General features: G+C 40.1%; 1 protein-coding gene across 4 annotated transcripts in view; it reads left to right on the forward strand.

Annotated features, from left to right (window-relative positions):
• Positions 1-19,718, forward strand: part of ANKRD46 (ankyrin repeat domain 46) — an 80,633-nt gene that overhangs the window by 18,641 nt on the left and 42,274 nt on the right. For 3 of the 4 annotated variants that reach the window (XM_040260981.1, XM_040260983.1, XM_040260980.1), the window contains one exon: positions 19,085-19,179. The exons of the other annotated variant lie outside the window; for it this stretch is intronic. The gene's annotated coding sequence lies outside the window, so the exon portion shown is untranslated. The remainder of the gene's footprint in view (positions 1-19,084; positions 19,180-19,718) is intronic. 4 annotated transcript variants of the gene reach the window in all.

Raw genomic sequence — 19,718 nt, forward strand, 5'->3', positions numbered from 1 at the left:
AAGAAATACTGATGCTTCTGTGTATTCACGGAAGTAGTAGTCCTTTTGACAGATTTATGCAATTGAATACAATCAACTAAAAGACGTGCACATTGTTATTTAGGGATGGTGCCAAGTCATCTAGAAGCAAATGCAAGAACACACATGGTTTATTTAGCTATTTTTTCGACATTGGGTCTTTGTGAAATTCCTCTGCTGTATTTTACTTTAAAAAAAAAGTCTTAGTTGTGGCATGCAGGATCTTTAGTTGTGACATACAAGATCTAGCTCCCCAAGCAGGGATTGAACCTAGGCCTCCTGCATTGGGAGCACAGAGTCCTAACCTCTGGACCACTCGGGAAGTCCCTGTTTTACTTTTTAACCTAAGTGTATTAAAACTAGCTAAGAAACCTGTATTTTCTCTTATGGTGTCTTTTTTCCTTTAGTCTAAGTTAAAATTTTTTTAATGTCCTGGGTGTGGCATTGTCAGAATGGTTTAGGCATTCTAACTTTGGTGGCATTTTTAGCCCTAATATGTCTTTTTCCAAGAGCCAGATGGCACTGATTCTTTCATTTAAATCTCTTTCTGCCACTTGCCCATTTGGAGCTGTATTTTGCCTCTTGGTTATTTTTCTTAAAAACAGAACAAAAACTGGTATTGTCTGTGTTTTCCCCACAGTGAGCTTATTTTTATCTCATCTATTCAGATTGTCTGTTCAACTTGTACTTCAAGTTATCTCCTTAGTGAGCGCCTAGAATTTACCCAGCTTTCAGTCTGCTTCCTGCCTGCTGTGCTGTTTATTCCATTTTCAAATGAAATTTCTTAGACCTTAGTTAATTCAGCTTCTTGAAGAGAGTTAGATATCATTGCTCCCACCCTTCATTTGATCTTTGTCTTTTGCTGAAACATGTAACACAAGCAGTATTTTTTCCTTCTTAGAAAGCAGTGGCAGAAGCACACAGTAGTAGGAATCAAGTGGTAATGACTACTTTAGGTTCAAGGAAAGTGTAAAGGAAGTGTTAGTCACTCAGTCGTGTCTGACTCTTTGTGATCCCCTGGACTGTAGCCTGCCAGGCTCCTCTGTCCATGGGATTCTCCAAGCAAGAATACTGGAGTGGGTTGCCATTCCCTTCTCCAGGGGATCTTCCCAACCCAGGGATTGAACCCTGGTCTCCTGCATTGCAGGCGGATTCTTTTCCCTCTGATCCACCAAGGAAGTAAGACTTTAGGTTCTGTATCATTTAAATATTTGGTTGTAACAGAACACCTAAACTGTCAATAAAAAAGGGAATTTATTGATGCCTGTATTTGAAAAGTCCATAGTTAGTATGAGCTTCATGTGAGGTTTAATCAAGATCTGGCTCTGTTTCCCTGTGTGCTTCCTGTCTCCAGCACCCCTGCCTTTCTCTTTATCTGTTTCTCTCTCTCCCGCTCCGTCCCTTCTGAAATCCATGTCAAAATGACTAAAGCAATTTTAGATGTTCTGTTTACACCTTATTATCAGAAAAAAAGAATATATCACTTGAATATATATGGTTTTTCCAGTAGTCATGTATGGATGTGAGAGTTGGATGGTAAAGAAAGCTGAGTGCCAAAGAATTGGTGCTTTTGAACTGTGGTGTTGGAAGAGACTCTTGAGAGTCCCTTGGACTGCAAGGAGATCCAACCAGTCCCTTCTAAAGGAGATCAGTCCTGGGTGTTCATTGGAAGAACTGATGCTAAAGCTGAAACTCCAATACTTTGGCCACCTCATGCAAAGGGTTGGCTCATTGGAAAAGACCTTGATGCTGGGAGGGATTGGGGGCAGGAGGAGAAGGGGATGACAGAGGATGAGATGGCTGGATGGCATCACCGACTCAATGTACATGAGTTTGGGTGAACTCTGGGAGTTGGTGATGGACAGGGAGGCCTGGCGTCCATGGGGTCGCAAAGAGTCAGACACGACTGAGCAACTGAACTGAACTGAATATATATCACAGTAAGTAAAGGGTCTTATTGGACTGAAATATGTCTACTTCTAAATAAAACCACTGCATAAGAACCTACTGTAGAGGACAGGGAACTCTATTTAATACTCTGTAATGACCTATATGGGAAAAGAGTCTAAAAAAGAGTGGATATATGTATAACTGATTCACTTTGCTGTACAGCAGAAACTAAGATAACATTGTATTAATAAATCAACTACACTTCAATAAAAAATTAATTAAAAAACAATAAACTACTGCAGCTAGAAGAATGTACTATGTTACATGTTACATGACTTGGAGTCAGAGCTTATTTCCTCAAAACATACTTAGGGACAGCCAGGAGTGATAGTGTTGGGTACTGCGGGACAGAAAAAGGCATGAATGGTAGGCAGCCGGTTGTGTCCACTACAGTGGCACTGGGCCTCCAAGGGAGTGAAAGGTCTTCAGCCTTTATAAGACCTGGTTCTGAACTCATTGTCAGGTGGCAAGTCGGAGGCAACCATGTGGAGGAGTAAGCATGTGGCAGGAGGAATGGAGAACAAAAACAAACCCTTCTCCCAAAATAAGCTTACAGCAAAAATTCCAAAATGAATGACAAAGATCCAGTGTCAAGAAAAATCCATCCAGCAGTGTTGCATTGGAACACAAACTCAGTCCTAGTGTAAGTAATTTTAGGAAACTATCCAACAAAGTTTTTTTTTTTTTCCTTTTTTTATTGAAGTGTGGTTGCTTTAAATGTTTTGATTTAAGGGGTACAGCATAGCAATTCAGTATTTTTGCAAATTATATTCCATTATAGGTTATTACAAGATAATGGCTATAGTGTACAGTGTATACTTATACACTACAGTGTATACTTGTTGCTCCAACAAAGACTTTCAAGTGTCCTTATGCTCAAGTAGAGAAAGCACTTGCATTTATTCAAAATGGTAAATTATGAAACAGAAAGTGACAAGAGCAGATGGAGATGAAGACAAAATTAGAACTCTTAGAAGTGAAAAAGTATAGTAGTCGAGGGGTTTGTTTTTTTTTTGATGTGTGATAAACTTAGACTCAATCCAGCCAGAGATAATAAATCAATTAGAAGATAGTGCTGAGAACTGTACCTAGAAGCTACAGCATAGAAAAGTTTTGGGTTTTTTTTAAGAAAAGCATAAATTGAGTTTCCAACATATATCTAATAGGAAGATATGATCGAAAAGCAGTAGTTGGAAGAGGTAAGTGAGAATTCCCCAGAATTCAAGAGGCCATGGTCCTTAGATTATAAGTTATAAAAATTCAGAATTCCAACCAGGATATATAAATCCTCCTAAATAGATCCCAGCAAAACTGTTAATACTAAGGTTAAAGTGAAAATTTTTAAACCAAAGAAAAGACTTATGCAACAATTAGACTAAAGCAGATGTCTTCTAGCAATGATAGAGCCAAGAAGCAGTGGAATGATAGCCTCAGAATGCTGAGGGAAAGTAACTGGCAGCTATAGCCTTGTAATCACATGGACTATTATTCAAGAATAAAGTAAAAATAAGGCCACTGTCAGAAGACTGAAAGACTGGACTGCTTACAGATCCTCCCTAAAAGAATTGAAGGGTGAACTTCAACCAGCAGAGTGAGGCATGGAACTTTTTTTAAAAAGAGTGGTCTGATTGATAAAATGTTGATAATTTAGTTAACCATTCTTTTTTAAAAAATTTTAAAGATAAAATCTATAGACAACAATCATGAAATGGAATGGTCTTGAGACCTTAGTCACTGACCACTCTTTCCCATGTTGGTCACAATGGCCTGGTGGGTCTTTGGGCAGTCTATAAAAATAGTTCCACGGGAAAGTAATACAGAGTTTTGCCAGCCTCTGTTCCTATTTCTGAAAGATACCATAGACTCTGAGTACACAGATGCTGAGCCAACTCACAGATCTGCCGTTTTACTAGGAGAGGCTGCATGGGGCCCAGGTCTCAGGCAGAAAGGGGATTGCTATGATTCATTGTCCATTCGGAATTACTGTTCCACTAAAGAAGCTACCAGGACTGCTGACTCCATCCTGCTTTATAGTACTAGCATTTCCTACTTCTTGCCCCACATCTTAGGTTCCTAAGTGGCAGCACAAGGAAAGCTCCAGCTGAAAAATAAAACTTCTGCTTGAAATCCTATACTTAGTTTTATCCTCCTAAGCTGGGATTAAAAAAAAAAAAAAAAAAACCTAGTGGGAAAAAAAATCTGTATTTCTCTTTCCTGAACCTAGAGCCATTTCTAAGCATGTAATTCACTACTTTCTTGGGGTATCAAAGATGCTTCCCCAAAATAGGTTACCCACAGTCCAAAGGAGAGACAGCAAGGAAAGAACCAAAGGCTCCCTTTAAAGCCTTAGACACTCAACTCTCTTACTAAAACTCTGCACTTTCTTCCTACCAAAGATGTCACCCTTAACTGTTTCCAGGGGGCAGAAATACCTGTTACCCCGTGTGGTTTCTATATATATAGTTTCTATATAAGCATGCCACTTTTATTTTTTTAACATTTATCGATTTATTGGTCATACTCTGCAGCATGTGGGATCTTAGTTCCCCCACCAGGGATCACACCCACGGCCCTTTCATTCCAAGTGTAGAATCTTAACCACTAGACTCCCAAGGAAGTCCAAACATGCCATTTTTAAAGATTTGGCTAAGTTAGCCCCTTCAGCCTGTTGTCAGTCATTTTCTTCATGGCGTATTATTTACCAGGGTCCCTAAAGGTTGGAACAGGTTGGGTAGGATGTAGGTCTAATAATGATATGTGAGGAGTTCCTGAATTTTAAGAGTCTACCTGGGCCACAAGTGTAAACATTCTGGAGCTCTAAATGTGATTTAGACTGGAGTGGTTCATGTGGCCTCACTGTTACCGAAGCGCAAGTCTGTGTGCCCAACGCACAGTGAGGCCAGTCAGTACTAAAACAGAGTTTGGAACAGAGAAAGGTTTGTTATAGGCTCATACAAGGAGATGGGTGGCTCATGCCCTAAGAACCCCAAAGTTACTGAAAGCTTTCAGCAAGCCCCTTTAAAAGCAAAAGGTGACGGATGGGTGTGGTGAGTTGTTGCAGACTTCTTGGTGTCAGCTCCTTCGTTCTTCAGGTCTGGTCATAGTCAGGTAATGATGACCCTGTAAATCTCTCCCAGATGAAAGGTATTCTCTGTCCTGACCAGAAAGGGCAAGAGCCCAAAGCACAGCTCTCGCCCTCCAAGGTCCCAGTCCTGGCTGAGAGGAGGCGGAGCTCAGTTGGCAGCTCCTGCAGGACCAGGTTCCCACACCCTTCCCAGCTGTCATCCCTGAGGGAGCCAGGCATCCAACCCAGCTGGTCCTCAGTCTCCTCAGGTGGCCCAGAGGGTGAGACCAGGTCTCACAGGTCAGGCAGACGGCCACTGCTGTTAGGTCACAGAGAGAGGGAGGGGGGAGAGGTTCACTCCTCCTTGAGGCCTGGGCCATGGCTTGGGGGGGGCCTTGGTGAGGGCTCTGGAGCCCTCAGGATGTGCTTCCCAGTCTGTTCCCTGGGCCTTCCAGCTCACCTGCTGGCCCAAGGCTGGATGAGCTGGAGGGTCTCCAGAAGAAGGCCTGAATCTGCCTCTTACTCACTCTCCACCTGACGACCACCACAGCATCGACCCTTGGCTGAACTGCTTCCCTAATAGTCCCTCATTGACAGTTAGTTACTTGTGAGCAGGGTCCACTGTGGTGCTGACCAGTCCTCTCTTGGGTTGTGTAGACCAGGGAGTGTCCTATTCCACCCTTTGTCACTAGAATGGGTGTTTTATATTAAGGATGCCACACACACTAGCTTCCATCTAGCATGTAATTCAGAGCATGAATGGCTACAGGTTATAGAATTGTGAAAACCTGTACGTTGAAGATGACGTACCTTGTATTTCTACCATAGATCATGAATAAGGCTAGAACCCTAGAGGTGAGGGTTGACATGAAAAGTTACAGCCTTTCTGGTTCTCAGTATCGTCTATAAACCTGGGTGCTTGGGTTAAATAATCTGTTAGGTGATCCTAGATCACCCTTCAGCTGTAACATTTTCATAGAAATACTCCTAAGAATAGTCTTTTGCTTTCAGATGATTTGAGGTGAAGTCTGGTTAAATTTTGTGTCCTATTTAGAAAATAAGGAATAATTTACAAAAAGTTGTAATTCCTATATTTTAAAATAACACTGAATAAATTAATAAGTAAGAAGGTCATTTTTTGTAACACTTTAACAATTCTGTGTATATGAAGTGTGATATCAAAGGTGGGCTTAATGAGTTTTAGATTTTTTAAAAGGCCTGGAATCATATTTATGCTATATTTGCCTAGTAAGCTCTTCTCCCCTCTCCTACCCTGGCTGCTTTGCCTGGCTTATGGGATTTTAGTTCCTGCACCAGACCAGGGACTGTACCCAGGCCCTTGCCAGTGAAAACACCAAGAGTGAACCACTGGACCGCCAGGGAGTTCCCCTGCCTTCCTCCCTCCTCCCTTTCCTTTCTTTTCCTTCCTTCCCTTTCTTTTCTTTCTTCTTTGAGGTATAATTGACACACATTATATTAGGTAAGCTTTTCTTTTCTAAGGAAAATTGAAGTTCAGACCAATTCTGAACAATTTCAAATTTAGTAAGAATGACAATAAGTGACTGAAATGAGGCAAAGGAAAACTTCAGAGGCCCTGTTCTGGCTTTATACCCATACTAGATGCTCACATTGCTTTTGCAGTCCAGGTGGGCCACAAGGTGGCACCATCAGGTCACGTAATAAAATACTGAGGTAGCTAGGGAAAAACTGTTTTTTAAAAAATCAAATAACTTTATTGCAAAAGTAATATAATATACTTCACATTGACCTCCCAGTACTAATTTGATGTCTTTATTTTATTATTACAGGTTAAAAATTGGAAATTTCAGTGAGAAGAAGTCCCTTGCTAAGAATTTTTAACATGGTGAACACAGTAAAAATTTTTAGAAAATACTAAAAGGCATCAGAATAAAATATCTAAGATAATATTCTCTTTGTGAAAAATTAATTTTTATCTATCTTAAGCCAATATTTTTTTGAAATTTGAATTGTAACTAAAAAAAGTTTTTTTTGGCTGCACGAGGCAGCATGTGAGCTCTCAGTTCTGGAACCAGGGATTAAACCCATTGCCCCTGCATTGGAAGCATAGAATCTTAACCACTGAACTGCTAGGGAAGTCCCACTAAATTTTAATAATTTAAAAATAATGTTTAAGTAATATAAATATTTCAGGATATATATTTTAGAAATTCTTGTTTGGTTTGTTGTGATTTCCTGATGGAGAAATAAAATTTTAGGCAAGTATTTTCTCACTATCCCAACAAGTAAGAAGTGCTTGAGAATATTGAGTCCAGGAACATAGTCACTTCCTGTAAGTGGAAAACACTTCCAAATATTTTATTTTTATTTTTCTTACTCTTAAAAAAGTCTTAATTTGTGTGAGATGATTGCAAAGAGTTTATCAGAATGATATGTGCTAGATTGACACTTCTTGTAGAGTAAGAAACATTTCCAGATGTTTGTTGTTTTGCCACAATTTTAAAAGTTTACTTTTAGTGAAATGTTTCTAAGAGTTAATTCAAAGTGTATAGACTAGACTGATGTTTCCCTTTATACAACCTTCAATGAAAAGATTTGCTAAAAACTAATTCATTATATTAAAAAGAATCTTATTATGAAAACAAACTTAGGGACATAGTTTTTTCACCTATAAAAATGAGAATAACGATATCAGTAGTACTCACTGTATAGGTCTTTTTCATGAGGACTCAGTTATTACTAGAAAAATACTTAAACAGTGCCTGGTGTATAATAACTTGATAAATGTTACACATGTTGCTAAGCAGTTGTTTGCAGAGTAATAGCAAACATACAAATCATTCTGCCCTTTCCATTATCAATAGTAATCATAACATAATAAAATTTTTTTAATTTAAATTTATTTATTTTAATTGGAGGCTAATTACTTTACAATATTGTATTGGATCTGCCACACATCAACATGAATCCACCATGGGCGTACATGTGTTCCCCATCCTGAACCCCCCTCCCACCTCCCTCCCCATACCATCCCTACGGGTCATCCCAGTGCACCAGCCCCAAGCATCCTGTATCGAACCTGGACTGGCGATTCATTTCTTATATGATATTATACATGTTTCAGTACCCTTCCCCCAAATCGTCCCACCCTCTCTCTCTCCGACAGAGTCCAAAAGACTGTTCTATACATCTGTGTCTCTTTTGCTGTCTCGCATACAGGGTTATTGTTACCATCTTTCTAAATTCCATATATATGCGTTAGTATACTGTACTGGTGTTTTTCTTTCTGGCTTACTTCACTCTGTATAATAGGCTCCAGTTTCATCCATCTCATCAGAACTGATTCAAATGTATTCTTTTTAATGGCTGAGTAATACTCCATTGTGTATATATACCGCAAATTTCTTATCCATTCATCTGCTGATGGACATCTAGGTTGCTTCCATGTCCTGGCTGTTCAGTTCTGCAATGAACATTGGGGTACAAGTGTCTCTTTCAATTCTGGTTTCTAACATAATAAATATTTATAAACATAAATTCTTTGTTCCCTAAGAATATCACCTAAGTAATACCTGATTAGCCCACTTTTAATTAATATCAATATATGACCTTAAGCACAATGTACTGTAGCATTCTCTAATTCACACATTTGAAATCAACCTCCCCTTTACTGCAATAAAATATTTTTAATAATGAAGTAATTGATAACTTGGTGTTGAAATCACAAAATTAAAAAATTTTAGACAGTTAAATTCGACTTGGGAATACCATAAAATGTGTATGCTCCACAAATTTAAATATAAACTAAAATTATATCTTGTAGTGAGTCCAGCTCTATCTAAAAAGTACTTTTTTGAGCTTCTATTAATTATTTTTGAGCCTTGGAAGTCAAATTCAAAAGATTCTACTTTTAAACTTCCTTCTTTAAGTATTCTTCATGGTACTAAAATAGCCTGAAATGATGTGTGCATGCTAAGTTGCTTCATTCTGACTCTTTGTGACCCTATGGACTGTAGCCTGCTAGGCTCCTCTGTCTGTGGGATTCTCCAGGCAAGAAGACTGGAATTGGTTGCCATGCCCTCCTCCAGGGGATCTTCCCAACCCAGGGAAGTGATCAAACCCGAGTCTCCTGCATTGCAGGCAAACTGAAAAGCAGAGACATCACTTTGCCAACAAAGGTCTGCATATTCAAAGCTATGGTTTTTCCAGTAGTCATGTACAGATGTGAGAGTTGGACCATAAAGAAGGCTGCGCACCGAAGAATTGATGCTTTTGATTTGTGGTGCTGGAGAAGACTCTTGAGAGTCCCTTGGACTGCAAGAAGATTAAACCAGTCAATCCTAAAGGAAATCAACCTTGAATATTCATTGGAAGGACTGATGGTGAGCCTGAAGCTCCAATACTGTGGCCATCTGATGGGAAGAGCTGACTCATTGGAAAAGACCCTGATGCTAGGAAAGACTGAGGGCAGGAGAAGGGGGCAGCATAGGATGAGATGGTTAGGTAGCATCACTGACTCAATGGACATGAATTTGAGCAGACTCAGAGAGAGTGAAGGTCAGCGGGGCCTGGCAGGCTATAGCCCATGCAGTTGCAAAGAATCGTACCCGACTTAGCGACTGAACAACAACAGCAAAAGGATGCTAAATCTAACTTAGTTTAAGATGAACTGTAAATAAGAATCTTGGAAGTTTTATAGTGAGCAAAGCAAGCATTGCATTAAGATTGCTATCACAGTAACACCATTCGCCAGGAAGAAGTGGAGCTGGTTCCACAGCCTTTCATTACAGTCAGGGTCATCTGTGTCACATGTTTAAATAGATCGCCTGAAAACTTACTGTGATAGTCAAAGTTTGTCCAAAAATGTTATTTAAAGTCTCTTAGACTATCTTCATTTTGACTGATTTACAGTGTCAGTGAGTTCGAACCTGGGTAATAACTGGAAGACTATAGGGCGGATTCTTTTTTAATATGCTAGGAAATTCAATAATAAAATTATGGTACATGCAAACAATAGAATATAACCATTAAAAATAATTTAGAAGACTGGTAACATGGAAGCATGTTCATAATATAATAAAAAGTTTAACATTAGTATGTATAGTATGAATTAAACATTCATTCATATAGAGAAAAAAGCTGTGAGACTGTAACATCAAAATATTAATGATAGTTACTTCTAGTTGTTAGGATTATGATAACTTACTTTCTTCTCTTTGTTCATGTTTATTTTCTTAAGAATTTTACAATGAACTATAGAACTAGTCATAAGAAAAATGTTACTTCAAAATCCTGTTATAGTGAACTTAATTGAGTGTACATTCATTCAGCAAAGAATTATTGGATCCCCCCATGTCTAGATTTTCAGAAACAATGTGCCAGGCACTGTGTAATCTACCAGGATACACAGGCAGGTCAGACCCGTTTTTTGTCTTCTTAGAGGCATGGTCTGTCAGGAATCTTAAAAACAGTTGTAAACAAGCAATAAAGCTTTGTATAAACCATTTTCTCCTGATTATCTTGATAATTGTATAGAAGCGGCATGGCATTTTGGAAATCTTACAGACTAAATTTGAAATCCACTCTGACACTTAATAATAAACTTAGACACATTAAATTTTCTAAGTCTTGGAAATTATCAAGACCACTCTATTAGAGAAATACGGAGCTTCCAGGGAGGTCTCAGTGGTAAAGGATCCCCGTGCAATGCAGGAGATGCAGGTTTAATCCCTGAGTCAGGAAGAGCCCCTGGAGAAGGAAATGGCAACCCACTCCAATATTCTTACCTGGGAAATCTCACGGACAGAGGAGCCTGCTGGGCTATAGTCCGTTAGAGTTGGACATGACTTAGCAATTAAACAATAACCTTAGAGAAATATAGCTGCTAAAGATAAATAGATGGAGAAATATATTATCTGTGTTTTGGGAAAGGGTTTAAAGACTGTTAAAATTTTTACTTGCTCACAGCTAAATTTCTTTTACATAGGGCTTTTTATCCCCTTGTCTGATATCTGTGGATCTGTGCAATGCTTAGGTTTTAAGAAAGGTAATTTTAAAGTGCAAGCAGTTAGGATTTAATAAATTCATTGGACATTCTTGTTTTATGGTTCTTTGAGATCATTTTATGTTTTAAAAACAACTGTATCCTTCTAATAGGGTAAGAATAACCAGGTGAGGTATAGTGAATCCAGATTTGGGGTTTCCATTTACTGAATGTCATTCTCAGTTTTAGTACTTTCCCTTGACATTAGAAAATGCAGGCAATAAGATCTGATAGCATATCTCTTCAGATATGCCATTTTTCCTTGAATTTTGTTGAGTGTTTGGTACTTTTCAAAGTTGCTTGTGTAGGCATAAGGCTGTCAGTCCATTTGAACCAAGAATGTAGCACTTGGTCTTGCCTTTCCCAGTGACTTTTCAAAATAAAAAATAAATCAATACATTTTGTATGGTTGGTGATGTTGGATATAGAAGACCAATTTAAAGTTATGGTATTTTTTGGGGCTCCAAAATCACTGCAGATGGTGATTGCAGCCATGAAATTAAAAGACGCTTACTGCTTGGAAGAAAAGTTATGACCAACCTAGATAGTATATTCAAAAGCAGAGACATTACTTTGCCGGCTAAGGTCCGTCTAGTCCAGGCTATGGTTTTTCCTGTGGTCATGTATGGATGTGAGAGTTGGACTGTGAAGAAGGCTGAGCGCCGAAGAATTGATGCTTTTGAACTGTGGTGTTGGAGAAGACTCTTGAGAGTCCCTTGGACTGCAAGGAGATCCAACCAGTCCATTCTGAAGGAGAACAACCCTGGGATTTCTTTGGAAGGAATGATGCTAAAGCTGAAACTCCAGTACTTTGGCCACCTCATGCGAAGAGTTGACTCATTGGAAAAGACTCTGATGCTGGGAGGGATTGGGGGCAGGAGGAGAAGGGGACGACAGAGGATGAGATGGCTGGATGGCATCCCGGACTCAATGGACGTGAGTCTGGGTGAACTCCAGGAGATGGTGATGAACAGGGAGGCCTGGCATGCTGCGATTCATGGGGTCACAGAGAGTCGGACATGACTGAGCGACTGAACTGAACTGAACTGAAGTCTATGTTAAAATAGAACATGTTTTCTCCACTGTTTCTTAACCATCAAGAATACTTAAAGCTGTTGAGATTGACCTAAAATTAATATAAAATAAAACTATAAAATAAAAGAAAAAGAGTGTTAACTAGAACTTTATTATCAAGTTGGCAACTCACAAGTTTTCACCGAAACCTCCTTACTGTTTGTTATGTGGGTTTATACAAGCATTGTTTGGCTTTAGGAGCTCTTGTTACTGAGATCTGGGTGACTGCCTTGTCCCAGAGAATGAGTGACTCCATCCTCATGAAGTTTCCTGTGCAGTATAACAGAGCATAGAGTTGGAAGTTTTAAAGCTAAGCTATACCAGCCCTCTAAGACCTGACCCCCAAAGTCCTGCTTCTAACAATCCCAGGGAGTTGGCCTCTGAACCAGTCGTTGAACAACCTTAGGAGTCAAAACTAGGCCATGTTGAACAACCTGAGGACTTTCTGGGGCTTGACTGTTCCCAGTATTGGCTGTTTTTGTGGGTTTTCCTCTGCGAGGAGGAACCAGTTCTCTTTTTCTTTCTTCGAGGTCTTTATTCTTCACTAGAGGGTACCTATTTGTTAGAAACTGCTGTGTTATCAGGTGATCAGTGCTCTTTGCAAGCTAGAGTACAGTTGAGGACTGGTCTCAGAGCTGCGCCCAGCCTCGGGAGGGTGGTAACTTACATTGTGGGTACTTGAGTCATGTAGCTATTATGTAGCTGAAGTGGGGTCCAAACGTAGGTGTTCCAGTCCCAGATACATTCTGGGTGGAGGAGCCAAGCCCTCTGAACATCTGACTGTAGAGAAACTGCCTCTAGAATCCTGTACACTCCTGAAAGCAACCCCTGGCAGGAGAGTCTGACTGCATCGCGTCCCTCCCTCCTGCATTCCCCACCTCTAAGGCCGCCTCCAGTATGCCCACATCCTTTCACAAGGTGACAGACTCAGCCTTCTGTGAGTCTTGAAAGATATCACACTTTAATGCCTTTAACTTTGCTTGTGAAATGGTTCTTATGACACATTCCCTTGGTAAATACCAGGGCTTCCACCTGAGCCCTTCCACATGGTGAGTTCTACAAATTCTTCCATAAATAACCTCTTACTCTTCTAGCACCCAGAGAAATGACCTCAAAGAAGACCTTTTTTTCTTCCCCCTTACATGGGGAAAATGAATACCTTCAGACTCAACAATATTTTCATCAAAATCTTTAGGCTTCCATATGACTCAGAAATTGCACTCCTGGCCATTTATCCCAGAAAAATGAAGATTTATATTCCCATAAAAAACATGTACCTGAATGTTTTAGAAGCTTTAGCATAACACCCCAAACTAGAGATAATTAGATGTCCTTCAGTAAGTAGACAGTTAAACTGTGGTACATCCATACCATGGAATACTACTCAGCAGTTTAAAAAAAAAAAAAAAAGGAAGAAAGAAACTTTGATACAGACAACAACCCAGGTAAATCTCCAGAGAATTATGTTGAGTGGAAAAAAAAACAATCCTCAAAGGTTGCATACTGTATGGCTCCACTTATGTAACATTCTTAAAATGACAGAATTTAAGAGAAGGTGGGGGCAGGAGGGGAATAGGTATGGCTGTAAGTGGGCAAAGACCCTGGTGGAGATGGAGAGGTTCTGTGCCCGTGTCCTGACTTTATCAGTATCAGTTAATATCCTGACTGATGTGCTACAATTTTACTCTTATGTTATCATGAGGGAAACTGACTGGATGCCACACAGGATCTCTCTGTATTATTTCTTAGAGCTGAAGCCGGATGTACAATTATCTCAAAAAATTTAACTGAAAAAAATCTTTAGTCCTCTTCACCCTTCAGACGACACTTTAACATATATCCTGATTTTTATTCATTTCTATTATTTTGAGTGGAAGCTATTAATAGCTTTCTAGTGATTTATTTAGGGTCTGACATTTTCTTGGCAGGTTTCTAGTAAGTCTAATGCATTTATAAAATATTAGTTTGAAATTGTAAATTTGTAATTTGATCAGGTTTATTTTCTTATGGGGCCTTGTCATATCAAAAGAAGCTGGCAGAAAATAGTCTTGTGAATTTAACAAAACATTTGGATTACTTTGGGGGTGCATAATTCTGTCTCCAATCACAAAGCGGCAATTGTCCTTTTCATAATATTGGGTTGACCAAAAAGTTCATTCAGGTTTTCTCGTTAAGATTGTACGGAAAAACATGAGTGAAATTTTTCGCTAACCTAATATAAATGTTACAGACTTCAAAATAACCCCTGTACCATTTTAATATTGAAAAAGGCAGATTTTATATTAATATATTAGAGGCTTTGGTCATGAACACTCAGCTCCAGTGGGCAGGACAAGAGAGGAAAATAGTAAGCTTTGGGTAAACACAGATTATTTGTTCAAGGAAATCAGTTGAGTGATTTGATAAATCGGTGATAAATGAAGTTTGTCTAAACTGGTATTACAGACTGACAGAAAACTAGGGAACAGTCGAGAAGGGTGGATGTTTTGAGTATTACTGTGTCGTCATGGTATTTGCTGAACTATTACGGGACTGGTCCTCTCATGCAGTTTGTCAGCCCTTGTCTTCACTTCCAGCCTCGCACTGATAGCCTTTATGATACAACCTAACTTAAATGGAGCTTCATAAAATGCCACTAATTACTTTCCTATATAAGTTTACTTAAGGGGACTTGGTAACAGCATGAATGACTAGTAAAAGTCATGAATTTCAGCTGAAGCTATAAATTTGGAATTTAGACTTTACTTTCCAACTTTACCATTTTGCATGGTTTCTAGAACATTTTTGGCACACAAAAATGTTCACCTAGCAAATTACTATGGATTTTTTGTGGTCCATACTTCCTGTCCATGACCTCCCTCCCTTCCATGTTCCTTCAAGAGGAGAGAGTGGTCAAAAAGAAGTCTCTGGAAATGTCTCTCAGTGCCCTGAGGGGAAACCTGAGGGGCTCCCAGTGAAAGCACAGAGATGGGGCACCACCAGGGTGCAAGAGGGGTGAGGTCAGGTAGGTGGAAAAGACTGCAGATAGGTCTGAGCCAGTTTTCTTTCACACTGAAGAGAAAAGATGGGGGAACAATCTCAGAGATTTAAGTATACCAGCATTCAAACTAGAAATTTTTTTTTTCTTAAATGTACCTATTTCAGTTCAGTTCAGTCGCTCAGTCGTGTCTGACTCTGTGACCCCATGAATCACAGCACGCCAGGCCTCCCTGTCCATCACCAACTCCCAGAGTCTACCCAAACCCATGTCCATCAAGTCAGTGAAGCCATCCAGGCATCTCATCCTCTGTCGTCCCCTTCTCCTTCTGCCCCCAATCCTTCCTAGCATTAGGGTCTTTTCCAATGAGTCAACTCTTCGCACAAAATGGCCAAAGTATTGGAGTTTCAGCTTCAACATCAATCCTTCCAATGAACACCCAGGACTGATCTCCTTTCGGATGGACTGGTTGGATCTCCTTGCAGTCTAAAGGACTCTCAAGAGTCTTTTCCAACACCACAATTCAAAAGCATCAATTCTTCGGCACTCAGCTTTCTTCACCGTCCCAACTCTCACATCCATACATGACCACTGGAAAAACCATAGCCTTCACTAGATGAACCTTTGTTGGCAAAGTAATGTCTCTGCTTTTTAATATGCTGTTTAGGTTGGTCATAACTTTCCTTCCAAGGAGTAAGCATCTTTTAATTTCCTGGCTGCAGTCACCATCTGCAGTGATTTTGGAGCCCCCCAAAATTAAGTCTGACCATGTTTCCACTGTTTCCCCATCTATTTCCCTTGAAGTGATGGGACTGGATGCCATGATCTTCATTTTCTGAATGTTGAGCTTTAAGCCAACCTGTTCACTCTCCTCTTTCACTTTCATCAAGAGGCTTTTTAGTTCCTCTTCACTTTCTGCCATAAGGGTGGTGTCATCTGCATATCTGAGGTTATTGATATTCCTCCCGGCAATCTTGATTCCAGCTTGTGCTACCTCCAGCCCAGTGTTTCTCATGATTTACTCTGCATATAAATTAAATAAGCAGAGTGACAATATACCGCCTTGACGTACTCCTTTTCCTATTTGGAACCAGTCTGTTGTTCCATGTCCTTTTCTAACTGTTGCTTCCTGACCTGCTTATAGGTTTCTCAAGAGGCAGGTCAGATGGTCTGGTATTCCCATCTCTTTCAGAATTTTTCACAGTTTATTGTGATCCACACAGTCAAAGGCTTTGGCATAGTCAATAAAGCAGAAATAGATGTTTTTCTCGAACTCTCTTGCTTTTTCCATGATCCAGCGGATGTTGGCAATTTGATCTCCAGTTCCTCTGCCTTTTCTAAAACCAGCTTGAACATCTGGAAGTTCACAGTTCACATGTTGCTGAAGCCTGGCTTGGAGAATTTTGAGCATTACTTTACTAGCGTGTGAGATGAGTGCAATTTTGCGGTAGTTTGAGCATTCTTTGGCATTGACTTTCTTTGGGATTGGAATGAAAACTCACCTTTTCCAGTCTGGCCACTGCTGAGTTTTCCAAACTTGCTGGCTTATTGAGTGCAGCACTTTCACAGCATCATCTTTCAGGATTTGAAATAGCTCAGTTGGAATTCCATCACCTCCACTAGCTTTGTTCATAGTGATGCTTTCTAAGGCCCACTTGACTTCACATTCCAGGATGTCTGGCTGTAGATGAGTGAACACATCATCATGATTATCTGGGTCATGAAGATCTTTTTTGTACAGTTCTTCTGTGTATTCTTGCCACCTCTTCTTAATATCTTCTGCTTCTGTTAGGTCCAGACCATTTCTGTCCTTTATCGAGCCCATCTTTGCATGAAATGTTCCCTTGGTATCTCTAATTTTCTTGAAGAGATCTCTAAGTTTCCCCATTCTATTGTTTTGCTCCATTTCTTTGCATTGATCGCTCAGAAAGACTTTTTTTTTTTAATCTCTCCTTGCTATTCTTTGGAACTCTGCATTCAGATGGGAATATCTTTCATTTTCTCCTTTGCTTTTCACTTCTCTTCTTTTCACAGCTATTTATAAGGCCTCCTCAGACAGCCATTTTGCTTTTTTGCATTTCTTTTCCATGGGGATGGTCTTAATCCCTGTCTCCTGTACAATGTCACAAACTTCCATCCATAGTTCATCAGGCACTCTGTCTATCAGATCTAGGCCCTTAAATCTATTTCTCACTTCCACTGTATAATCATACGGGATTTGATTTAGGTCATACCTGAATGGTCTAGTGGTTTTCCCTACTTTCTTCAATTTAAATCTGAATTTGGCAATAAGGAGTTCATGACCTGAGCCACAGTCAGCTCCTGGTCTTGTTTTTGCTGACTGTATAGAGCTTCTCCATCTTTGGCTGCAAACAATATAATCAATCTGATTTCAGTGTTGAGCATCTGGTGATGTCCATGTGTAGAGTCTTGTGTTGTTGGAAGAGGGTGTTTGCTATGACCAGTGCATTCTCTTGGCAAAATTCTATTAGCCTTTGCCCTGCTTCATTCTGTACTCCAAGGCCAAATCTGCCTGTTACTCCAGGTGTTTCCTGACTACCTACTTTAGCATTCCAGTCCCCTATAATGAAAAAGACATCTTTTTTGGGTGTTAGTTCTAAAAGGTCTTATAGGTCTTCATAGGACCATTCAATTTCAGTTTCTTCTGCGTTACTGGTTGAGGCATAGGCTTGAATTACCATGATTTTGAATGGTTTACCTTGGAAAAAACAGAAATCATTCTGTCATTTTTAAGATTGCATCCAAGTACTGCATTTCCGACTCTTTCGTTGACCATGATGGCTACTCCATTTCTTCTAAGGGATTCCTGCCCACAGTAGTAGATACAATGGTCATCTGAGTTAAATTCACCCATTCCAGTCCATCTTAGTTCTCTGATTCCTAGAATGTCGGCATTCACTCTTGCCATCTCCTGTTTGACCACTTCCAGTTTGCCTTGATTCATGGACCTAACATTCCAGGTTCCTATGCAGCATTGCTCTTTACAGCATCAGACCTTGCTCTTATCACCAGTCACATCCACAACTGGGTATTGTTTTTGCTTTGGCTCCATCCCTTCATTCTTTCTGGAGTTATTTCTCCACTGATCTCCAGTAGCATATTGGGCACCTACCAACCTGGGGAGTTCATCTTTCAGTGTCCTTTTTCCCTTTTCATACTGTTCATGGGGTTCTCAAGGCAAGAATACTAACGTGGTTTGCCATTCCCTTCTTCAATGAACCACATTCTGTCAGACCTCTCCACCATGATCCATCGTCTGGCCTGGGTGGCCCCACATGGCATGGCTTAGTTTCATTGAGTTAGACAAGGCTGTGGTCGGTGTGATCAGATTGGCTAGTGATTATGGTTTCAGTGTGTCTACCTTCTGATGCCATCTCACAATACCTACCGTCTTACTTGGGTTTCTCTTACCTTGGATGTGGGGTATGTCTTCACGGCTGCTCCAGCAAAGTGCAGCTGCTGCCCCTTACCTTGGACGAGGGGTAACTCCTCACAGTTGTCCCTCCTGACCTTGAACGTGGAGTAGCTCCTCTCGGACCTCCTTCACCTGCACAGCCATACCTATTTGGTTTAACATAAATATTGGATTGTTTTTACTTTTCCTCCCCACTGCAAATAGCATTTTATTTCCGAAATTGCTTTGGTGGGCTAACCTGAGATGCAGCCACCATATCTAATGTGAAAAATATGCATTTCAAATTCTAGTAAGTTAAAGTGAATTTTCACAGTCCAGTAAATTTTCTTCACTGCTGGTGGCACATTATCTGGCTCTTAGTCTTTCTGACTGTGTTTGTGGGCTCCTTTTGCCACTTTATTACTCCTCAGTGGCTTTACCAACTTCATAAGTTGATGTTTTACCCATAGATTGTCTAGAAAGTATCTACAGGTCCCTCTACATTGTCTAGGTTTAGTAGAACAGCAGGTCCTTTGTTATAAGTGAATTTTCTCTTTACTGTAGATCCTTGCTGGCACATTTCTGAATATTCTGGTGAGAATATTAAGAATTCAGAGAAACTGTCACGTGACAAAGAAAGATCCAATCTTAAGGCTTACGTGAGTATTTCCTACTGTGGACTTCTTCACAATATGCGAAACCTTCTTGAATTTGGGTATATTCAGTTCTGTGATCAAGATGAAAGATGTGATCTATTGTTAGACTTTGCTGCTGCTGCTGCTGCTGCTGCTAAGTCACATCAGTCGTGTCCGACTCTGTGCATCCTCATAGACAGCAGCCCACCAGGCTCCCCCATCCCTGGGATTCTCCAGGCAAGAACACTGGAGTGGGTTGCCATTTCCTTCTCCAGTGTATGAAAGTGAAAAGTGAAAGGGAAGTCGCTCAGTCGTGTCCGACTCTTAGCGACCCTGTGGACTGCAGCCCCCCAGGCTCCTCCATCCATGGGATTCTCCAGGCAAAAGAGTACTGGTGTGGGCTGCCATTGCCTTTTCCAATCGTTAGACTTCAGGCTTATTCAGTTTGGAGGTTAGTAGTTTCTTAAGGACACAGAGAAACTCACAAAATATACCATGCTTATTCTCACTCAAAAAATAGACAAGAAAGTCTTGCCCTTTTTACTGAGCCGATATTCAAAAGA

The sequence above is a fragment of the Oryx dammah genome, unplaced genomic scaffold (assembly GCF_014754425.2).
Source record: "Oryx dammah isolate SB20612 unplaced genomic scaffold, SCBI_Odam_1.1 HiC_scaffold_19, whole genome shotgun sequence".
Taxonomy (NCBI): Eukaryota; Metazoa; Chordata; class Mammalia; order Artiodactyla; family Bovidae; genus Oryx; species Oryx dammah.